Here is a 10,737-nt window from a genome sequence, read left to right as displayed (position 1 = left end):
TCAGTGGGGTGATATAGAACGCTGTGGGGAGACAGGATAAGATTAGGATGCTAGTCCGACAGAGCTCAGGCTACTCACTTTTTACAGCATGTCACGCCAGGCCACACCCCCCTAAGGCACATATTTATGTGCTATCCTGGAGGAGTTGGACTGTCTGCGCAACCTCTATAGGGTCCAGATATCGCCTCATGCTACCAGTAGTGACACTGACCCTAGCCAAATGCAAAACTAGTGAAAAACAGTCAGAAAAGATGAGTAGAGAAAAAAAAAATGTCTTTGGCCTCCACCTGTAAAACCATTCCTGTTTTGGAGGTGGTCTCATTGTAGCCCATCTAGTACACCGGTTGGTAATTTCGTTAACAACAAAGTAGTTGAAACTGATTAACAACCCCCTCTGCTACTTAACTGACCAGATCAATATCCCAGGAGTTTAATTGACTTGATGCTATACTCTGAATAATCGGATTTTTGTAAGATCTTACCGTAAAATCCTTTTCTCTTAGCTCATTGACAGACGTAGTCTTCTTGATTCACAAGAACTGGGTTATTGTGTCTCCGCAGGAGCAGGACTAGGCAGAAAGAAAAAACGTTCTGGCTCCACCTTAGGGGCAGTCCCTGAGGGTATATCCTCCCTCTCTCTGCTACAAGGCATCAGTTCTGTCACAAAGCAGCAACAGAGAATTTAACCCAACCCAACTCAATGATAGAGGGGCGGGTACTACGTCTGTCAATGAGCTAAGAGAAAAGGATTTTACGGTAAGATCTTACAAAAATCCGATTTTCTCTGTCGCTCATTGACAGACGTAGTCTTCTTGATTCACAAGAACTGGGACATCCAGAAGCAGTGCCACAAATGAGGGGTGGGATTGACCGAAATCAAAATCCAATCTAGAAGGCCCAACCGGTGCCAAACTAGAAGTTTTAAAGGCTCATTATAAACAAAGAATGAGACTCAAATTAAAATTTCCAACGGAAAAAAACCCTCGAGGCAGACCACTGGTCTCCTCAAATGGCGGCCTGCAAAACCTTGCGGCCAAACGAAGCATCAGACGATGCCATTACATCAACTTTATAATGTTTTGTAAAGGTATGCACCGACGACCAGGTAGCCGCCTTGCACACCTGGACCACTGACGCCTGATGGCGAAAGGCCCATGACGCACTAAGTGCCCGAGTGGAGTGCGCCTTAACAGGGAACGGGGGCTCCCGACCCTTAATAGAATAAGCCTGTACCACCGTCTGTCTGATCCATTTGGAAATAGTCGCGGAAGATGCAGGCAACCCCTTTTTGGGTCCATCCGGGATCACAAAAAGTGAATCCGTCTTGCGAAACGAGTCTGTCGTTTTCAAGTATACCCTGATCGCCCGGACCACATCCAAGGAGTGTAAAGCAAACTCCCGAGGATGACTGGGCTTAGGACACAGGGAAGGTAATACAATTTCTTCATTCAGATGAAATTCTGAAACCACTTTTGGTAGGAAGGATGGATTCGGACGAAGAACCACCTTATCTCTATGAACCACCAGATATGGGGAACGACAAGATAAAGCGGCCAGTTCTGACACCCTGCGTGCAGAAGTGATAGCCACCAAGAAGGCCACCTTCTGGGACAACGTAGGTAGAGGAATCTCCCTAATATCTTCAAAGGGAGGTTTCTGAAGAACCGACAATACTAAATTAAGATCCCAGGGTGGTAACGGCGCGCGCACTGGCGGAGCCAGATGTCGCACCCCCTGGATGAAATTCCGCACTAAGGAATGAGTAGCCAAAGGCTTCTGAAAGAAGATAGCTAATGCGGAGACCTGACCCTTGATAGTGCTCAAGGCCAGTTTCTGCTCAACCCCTTGTTGCAGAAAAGCTAATATTCGACTAACCGAATAAGACCGTGGACGGAACCCCAGAGGTTCACACCATGCAATGTAGGACTTCCATGTACGATGATAAATCTTTCTGGAAGTCGCTTTCCTTGCTTTAACTAGAGTAGGAATAACTGAAGCTGACAATCCCTTGTCCTTCAGCACCTGGGTCTCAATAGCCAGGCCGTTAAAGCCAGCGATCGTAAAGCAGGATGGAAGATCGGTCCCTGAGACAGTAGGTCCTCCCTGAGAGGAAGTCTCCACGTGAAGTCCGCCACCAGTCTGACCACGTCGGCATACCAAGCTCGGCGAGGCCAGTCCGGAGCTACCAGGATTACTGGAATTCCTTCCTCCTCTATCCTGCGAAGAAGTCTTGGCAGTAACCCGAGAGGAGGGAAGGCATACATTAGCTGGTATTGCCCCCACGGGGCGATCAGTGCGTCTGCGGTCTCTGCTAGAGGATCGCGGGAGCGAGCCACGAATCTCTGTACTTTCCTGTTGAATCGTGATGCCAACAGATCCACATCCGGGGTGCCCCACCGTAGGCACAACTGGTGGAAAACTTCTGGATGGAGGGACCATTCCCCCTGATCCAGAGTCTGACGGCTGAGATAATCTGCCTGCCAATTCTCCACCCCCGGAATGAACACCGCAGAGATAGCTGGAACAAATCGTTCCGCCCAGCGAAGAATGCAAGCCACTTCTTTGGCCGCTCGGACACTCTTGGTGCCCCCCTGGTGATTGACATAAGCCACGGCAGTGGCGTTGTCCGACTGGATCCGAACCGGGCTGCCCTGGAGCTGCTCGGTCCAGTGAATCAGACAAAGTCTGATCGCTCTCAGTTCCAATACATTTATCGGCAACCTGGATTCTTCCAGGGACCAAAGTCCCTGGACAGATAACTGACCAAGAATTCCTCCCCATCCGGATAGACTGGCATCCGTGGTCACTATCGTCCAATATATTGGCAGAAATGACTTTCCCTGGCTGAGCATCGGAGACCGAAGCCACCAGACCAGAGACTCTCTGGTCTGTTTGCTCAATCGGATCCGATTGTCCAGGGATTCCGGATTCCGATTCCATCTGAGAAGAATCTCTTGCTGAAGAATTCGGGTATGGGACTGGGCAAATGGGACTGCTTCGAAGGAAGCCACCATCAACCCCAGAACCCTCATGCAAGTTCGAAGAGAAGACCAGCTGTTGGATAGTAACAACTGGACTGCTGATTGAATCTTCCGGAGTTTCCCTACCGGAAGGAAAACTCTTGACCTGACTGTGTCTAGAATTAGACCCAGATATTCGAGCCTCTGGGTGGGAACCAGAAATGACTTTTGCTGGTTCACCAGCCACCCGAATTCCTGTAAAGAAATTATAGTAATTTCTATGATTTGTAGCAGGGTCTGAGGAGACTCTGCATGAAGCAGGAGATCGTCTAGGTAACCTAGAATCGATATGCCTCTTTGGCGCAGTAATGCCAACATTGGGGCCAACACCTTCGTGAAGACCCGAGGAGCCGTGGCGAGACCGAAAGGTAACGCCACAAACTGATAGTGGTTCTCTTCTACGGAAAAGCGTAGAAACCGCTGATGTCCTGCGAAAATGGGAATGTGAAGATAGGCGTCCTTGATGTCTATGGACGCTAGGACATCCCCTGGATGCAGGAAGGCTGCTACTGTGCGAATGGATTCCATCTTGAATTTCCTTATGTTGAGAAAGGAATTGAGTGCCCTTAAGTCCAGAATTGGACGCACTTTGCCCTCTTTCCTGGGTATTGTAAATAGGTTTGAATAAAACCCTTGAAAACGTTCTGTCCAAGGAACGTGGACTACCACTCCTTGTTGTAGTAAATCCGTGACTGCTCTCCGCAGATCTTCTAAACGATCCGGGGATAGTCGGATATTGGAAGGGAAGAATCGCGCCGGTGGGAGAGATCGAAACTCGATCTTGTACCCTGACCTTATGACTTCGCAAACCCACTTGTCCGGGATTCTGGAAAGCCATGGATCCGGGAACCGGCGAAGATGTCCCCCCACCCCAATCATGGGTGGCGGCGCACCTTCAGGCTTTGGACGATTTATCTTCAGGTCTGGAGGGGGCGGGCTTTTGCTTGCCCGACCAACGTCCCCTGAAGCCTCCTGAAGGAGCTTTGGAGGACTTAATTTTTTCACCCGCGGGACGAAAAAACTTTTTGTGAGCAGAGAAAGAAGACCCTCGTCTTTGACGAGTTCCTTTACCCTTAACATTTTGCGGTAAAAAGGTGCTCTTTCCACCCGTGAGATCCTTAATGATCTCATCTAAGTTGGCTCCAAATAGACGCTCTCCTAAAAAGGGGATATTAGCCAATGCTTTTTTGGAACCCTGGTCGGCTAACCAACCTTTTAGCCACAGTGTACGCCTGAGAACCACTGCTGAAACTGATGCTCGCGCCAATAATGGAGTGGCGTCTAACGCCGCATCACACACAAACTGTAACCCCTGTATCATTTGTTCCAACAAATCTGATACCGCCTGAGGGACCTCTTCTAAGTCCCGGCGTAACCACTTGGTCCATTCAGTTACAGTCTGCGAAACCAGACCAATAGCAATTATTGGTCTGAAAGCTGATCCAATCAAGGAAAACATGGTGCGAGACATAGCTTCTATCTTGCGATCCACTGGATCTTTGAAAGACGGAGCGTCTTCTAAAGGAATAACCGTGGCTTTATTCAATCTAGCAATTGGTGAATCCACCACAGGTGGTTCTGTCCATTTCTTAATGAGGGTTTCCTCAAACGGATAACGCCTGTTCATGCGTTTAGAAATAGCAGAGGTGCGTTTTGGCAGACTCCATTCTTCTTTGATTGGATTGCCAAAACATTTGGGCAATGGAAAAACCTTCGCCACTTTGATGCGTTTTTTAGTCCCAAAAGGGATTTTAGTTTCAGCTATTTCCGACGGAATACCCTGTAATCTTAAGGTTTCTTGAACAGATACAATGAGTGCGTTTACCAACGCTTCCTCTCGGGCTATGGCTGATGCCGAAACATCCTCCTCACTGTCTGAAGAGACAGTACCCGAGACACCAATCCCAGATGAAGTACCTGCAACTGCAGAAATAGGCTCAGATTCTGAATCCGAAGTTTCAGATAATAAGGGGTTAGGCGGGGGTCGCTTTCTTGCGCCCTGTCCCTGACAAGCCACTTCCACCCGGGACACAAAAGTTTCCATAATAGCTGACAATGATTTAACCGTAAGTGGGGTGCTGGAGGATCCTGCAGACACCTCGAGGGGATCCGGTGGAGATACATGAGTGGCAGGGTCCATGTTAATTCAGGACACCTCTGCCAGAAAAAACAAAAAACTTTTTTTTTTTTTAAATAAAAAAATACCTCTTTTTTTTTTTTATGTGTCTCCCCCTAGCGCAATAGCGCCCCTCAGAGTACCTGCTTCTCGATCCCCACAGAGAGAGAGAGGGACCCCCAAGGCTCACCACCCGATGCAGAGAAGTTTCCAACCAACTGCAGTCAGCGTCTGTCTTTTACAGACTGGAAAGAGCTGTGTTAGTTTTCCCGGGTAGAAGGATGTGGTTCCGCCCCCTGTGTACGCCTTCCGGCGTTCCCAGCTCTCCACGAGGTAGCTGGGCTCATCAAACATGGCCGCCCCCATACGGGAGACAATAGACTCCAAAAACATGGCGGCCGGCGTGACCTGAGGACATTCATGCACCCGGTCTACGGCAAAATGGCGGCGGACTGCCAAAATCGTTTTTCCCAGCACATCCACCTGCATCTCTGCTAAGTGGCGGTTTATCGATCTGCAGGAGGTACACTACAATTAAGGTAGGATTATACCTCCTATGTCTGCTGTAATACTACAGTCTGCTGGGTAGAGTGTTAGCTCTCAAACCAAGTCCACTTCCCACCAAACACATACTGTATTTACAAGGGGGACTTTTAGTGTCAGATATATACTGACCCTGTATGGAGGGGCCCATAATTCATACTGCCTCATAACGAGGAAAAAAAGGGAACGTTTACTCACCATACCGAACCGACAGGCACCCTCTCTTCACAATACCCTCTCCACCGGGGTGGGGGGTTGTGGACCACTCCGGACGCCTCGACTCTCTGGTTCCTGGCGTCCAAGCGAGACTTTTAACTCGCAAGGTCAGTCCCTCCAATGGGACTCCGTCGCGGCCGACCCAGCGCGGAGCTCTGGTCTGCATGCGCTCGTAGGCAGAAACCTGGGTGACCACTGGATCTCAACATCCAGCCCGTCGCCCGGCCCCGCATACTTACTTGAATGTGTCGCGGCCGACCAAGCGCAATGCAGTGGTCTGCGCGCGCTCGTAGGCCGGCTGGGGTGACCACTAGTGTCGCCCAGTCCGGCGTATTTGCTTGAAGATCTCACAGGAAAAAAACACTGGAGAAAACTACCTAAAAAATATTTTTTCTAAAGAAAAAATCTTGCCAGGACCAAAAAAAGATCCCAGCAAGGAACTTAGGTCCTTACTCCTGACTAGACAGAAAAAAAATGATGCCTTGTAGCAGAGAGAGGGAGGATATACCCTCAGGGACTGCCCCTAAGGTGGAGCCAGAACGTTTTTTCTTTCTGCCTAGTCCTGCTCCTGCGGAGACAACATAACCCAGTTCTTGTGAATCAAGAAGACTACGTCTATCAATGAGCGACAGAGAAAAAAAGTGTTTCTTTCATTTTATTGAGCAGTGTACCTACATATAAGGGGGTTTCATATGGTTCAGAATGCTACCAATAAATAGACTCTCCAACTCCTTATTAACATTTCTATGGTGATGGCGTAATTAATGTCCCGTGACATACAGAGGCTGACCACAAGTTATGTATTGCGCTGTAGTTATAAACTGTGCATTTGTTGGTTTTTTTTTTTCCCCTGGTTTACGAGGTTCCTTTCCTCTTTTTATATTTTCCATTTTCCTCACTTCTTTTCTTTTTTCTCCTTGCTGTCGGGGAACAAGGAAAGGGATATGGCCTATTAACATGTCCCATTTACATCCTAGGTGATGTATTTTTACCCATGCTTGATTATGTAAGATGCAACATGCTCATAACCAGAGAGTGTATATGTTGTTTATTGATCCAACTATGCTGTTTGCCAGAAACCGTTCTACTCATTGGTTTTTTATTGTACCTTTATCACAAATGCATGTATACTTTTGAGCACATGTACAGTGCATCCTGAAAGTATTTACAGCGCTTCACTTTTTCCACATTTTATGTTACAACCTTATTCCAAAATAGATTAAAATCATTAAGTTCCTCAAAATTCTACAAACCATACCCTATAATGACAACGTGAAAGAAGTTTGTTTGAAATCTTTGCAAATTTATTAAAAATAAAAAACAAACAAATCACATGTACGTAAATATTCACAGCCTTTGCCATGACACTCAAAATTTAACTCAGGTGCATCCTGTTTCCACTGATCATCCTTGAGATGTTTTTACAACTTGATTGGAGTCCACCTGTGGTAAATTCATTTGAATGGTCATGATTTGTAAAAGCACATACCTGTCTATAAAAGGTCCCATATTTAACAGTGCATGTCAGAGTAAAAAACAAGCCATGAAATCCAAGGAATTATCTGTAGATCTTCGAGACAGGATTGTATTGAGGCACAGATCTGGGGAAGGGTACAGAAAAATGTCTGCAGCATTGAAGGTCCCAATGGGCACAGTGGCCTCCATCATTCGTAAATGTAAGAAGTTTCAAACCACCAGGACTCTTCCTAGAACAAGCCAAACTACGCGATTGAGGGAGAAGGCCTTAGTCAGGGAGGTGACCAAGAACCCAATAGTAACTGACAGAGCTCCAGCGTTTCTCTGTGGAGAGAGGAGGACCTTCCAGAAGAACAACCATCTCTGCAGCACTCCACCAATCAGGCCTGTATGGTAGAGTGGCCAGACGGAAGCCACTCCTCAGTAAAAGGCACATGACAGCCCGTCTAGAGTTTGCCAAAAGGCACTTGAAGGACTCTCAGACCATGAGAAACAAAATTCTCCGTTCTGATGAAACAAAGATTGAACTCTTTGGCCTGAATGGCAAACATCAAGTCTGGAGGAAACCAGGCACCGCTCATCACTTGGCCAATACCATCCCTACAGTGAAGCATGGTGGCGGCAGCATTATGCTGTGGGGGTGTTTTTCAGTGGCAGGAACTGGGAGACTAGTCAGGATCGAGGGAAAGATGACTGCAGCAATGTACAGAGACATCCTTGATAAAAACCTGCTCCATAGTGGGACAAAGGTTTATCTTCCAACAGGACAACAACACTAAGCACACAGCCAAGATAAAAGAGTGGCTACAGGACAACTCTGTGAATGTCCTTGAGTGGCCCAGACTTAAACCCGATTGAACATCTCTGGAGAGATCTGAAAATGGCTGTGCACCACCATTCCCCATCCAACCTGCTGGAGCTTGAGAGGTCCTGCAAAGAAGAATGGGAGAAACTGCCCAAAAATTGGTGTGCCAAGCTTGTAGCATCATACTCAAAAAGACTTGAGGCTGTAATTTGTGCCAAAGGTGCTTCAACAAAGTATTGAGCAAATGCTGTGAATACTTATGTAAATGGGATTTTTTATTTTAATAAATTTACAATGATTTCAAAACAAACTTCTTTCATGTTGTCATTATGGGGTATTGTTTGTAGAATTTTGAGGAAAATAATGAATTTAATCCATTTTGGAATAAGGCTGTAACATAATGTGTGGAAAAGGTTAAGCACTGTAAATACTTAAATACTTTCCAGATGCACTGTATAGGCCATTTACTTTGTATTGTTTGTCTTTTTCTTGTTCGGTATCAAAAATTTCATAAAAACGATCTGATTAAAAAAAAAAAAAAGAGGAAACAAAATAAAATCGGTGTGAGAATGCAATGTTGCTATCTGAAAATAATTTGGAGCATAGCACCACAGGGAGATTACAATTCATAGTGTGTCCTTACTGATCTCACTCTGGAGTATTGCAATAGCTTTTTAAAAAAAATTAGATCAAACAATAAAAATACAAAATTAAGTGCTAAATATTGCAAAAATAGAAAAATCATTTGGTAAATAAAGCATGTTTTTCTTTTGTAAATGGACTACTATTGATATAGGTATTTAAAGGAAGTGAGGACAAGACAGTACATCAATATAAAATGATAAAATCAAGAAAATGCACTCGAAAATATCAGTTGATATTTTCGAGTGCATTTTCTTGATTTTATCATTTTATATTGATGTACTGTCTTGTCCTCACTTCCTATGTGTAATAAAATGTACAATTTTTGAGAATTCAGATTTTTCTCCATCATTTTGCACTGTTAAAGTCCCACTTTGCCCCCCTCTATTGTAGCTACTTTAAACAAAGGGATGTGGTGCTTTCTACTTCATCTCTAGCAATATTTCTTTAAAAAATAGGTATTTAAAGGTGTACTGAAAGTGGTTGTAAAGGCTCATGTTTTTTTTCCCCTAAATTTAAAAAAAAAAACGGTAATGCTTACCTGCACAGATCGGCCCCAAACTTCCTCTTCTGGGGTCCCCTGCTGGTGTTTTCTGCCCCTTCTCCTCTCAGAGTGCCTTCTCAGCAAGCAGGCTTCTGCTGGGGCACTCATGTGAGCTTACTTCCAAACCAGGCTGCATGCATCCATAGACACACAGCGTGGCTAACACCCCCCCCCCCCATTCCTTCCTAAGTATTTTGGCAACGTTGAGATGACTAAACTCCTGCGCATGCGCAGCCTAGGATCGATACCTAGAAATCACCGGGCTGAAAATGTCAGTGGCCAGCTCCAGGAAATCACAGCGCTGGAGAACAGGTGAGTATAGTTTCATTTTAAAATAAGAGGGTTAAAGAAGAGGGGAGGGATAAAGAATAAGGAGTTAGGAGGAGCAATTGTTGCCTCTTTGTTCCCCTATTTCCTATATAGTTAAATGCACTATGATATAAAAAAAAAAAAACTGCTCTGTTCTACTGTTCCATCACAATCCCATCTATAAATGCACTGAATGAAGACAGGGTGTTACTTGAGAATATATATATATATATATATATATATATATATATATATATATATATATATATATATATATATATATATAAAAGAGTAATTAGGATTAATAAGCATGAGACAGTATTTCCAAAGGTGTTAAGGGCGTAGTATTGAACTGCAATCATATAAAAAAAAAAAAAAAGGTTTAAATTGGAAGGTTAGTCAAAACCTAATTAACTCTAAACCTACTCTCCGGCATATTCTAAGCCTAATCTATCTAGCCCTGTAGAGAAAAAAATTGCTCTACTTGTTCTGCAGCCGCTTTGGTCCGGTCCCACGCTGAGCTGTCAGTGGCAGCTTCAGTGTGTGGGAGTGTGCAGGACAGGCAGCCAACAACGGAATCCCATAGTAACTCTATGGGTGACGTCACTTCCCAGGAAATTCCCTGCCGTTGTCAACTTTCTCCTGCACACAGCATCTGCCACTGGAGACCAGAGCAGAGCAGCTGCACAATAGGTAAGTATAGCAATTTTTGCTTTACAGATTAGGCTTAGAAAGTGGCAGAGAGCAGGCTTAGTGTTAGGTTTTGACTAAACTTCAACTTTAACTTCTTTGCTGCTAAATATTTAGTGTAGGGTTTACTACATGTAAAATGACTTAATTGCTGGAGGGAAAAAAGGGTTGCACAATACCGAATATAGACCCATTTGCCAATTTCCCTTATATATATATATATGTATGTATAGATTAGGGATAGACCAATATGTTTTTTTTAGGGCCGATACCGATAATTTGGTCACCAGACATGGGAGTAAGTCACACATGCGCAAGTCACAAGCAAGTCTCAAGTCTTAACCTTCGAGTCTCAAGCAAGTCCCAAGTTACTGTG

The sequence above is a fragment of the Pelophylax lessonae genome (assembly GCF_965119305.1).
Source record: "Pelophylax lessonae genome assembly, chromosome: 2".
In the NCBI taxonomy this organism is placed as follows: Eukaryota; Metazoa; Chordata; class Amphibia; order Anura; family Ranidae; genus Pelophylax; species Pelophylax lessonae.
The sequence above is the reverse complement of the archived record's forward strand: the minus strand, read 5'-3'. Positions refer to the sequence as shown.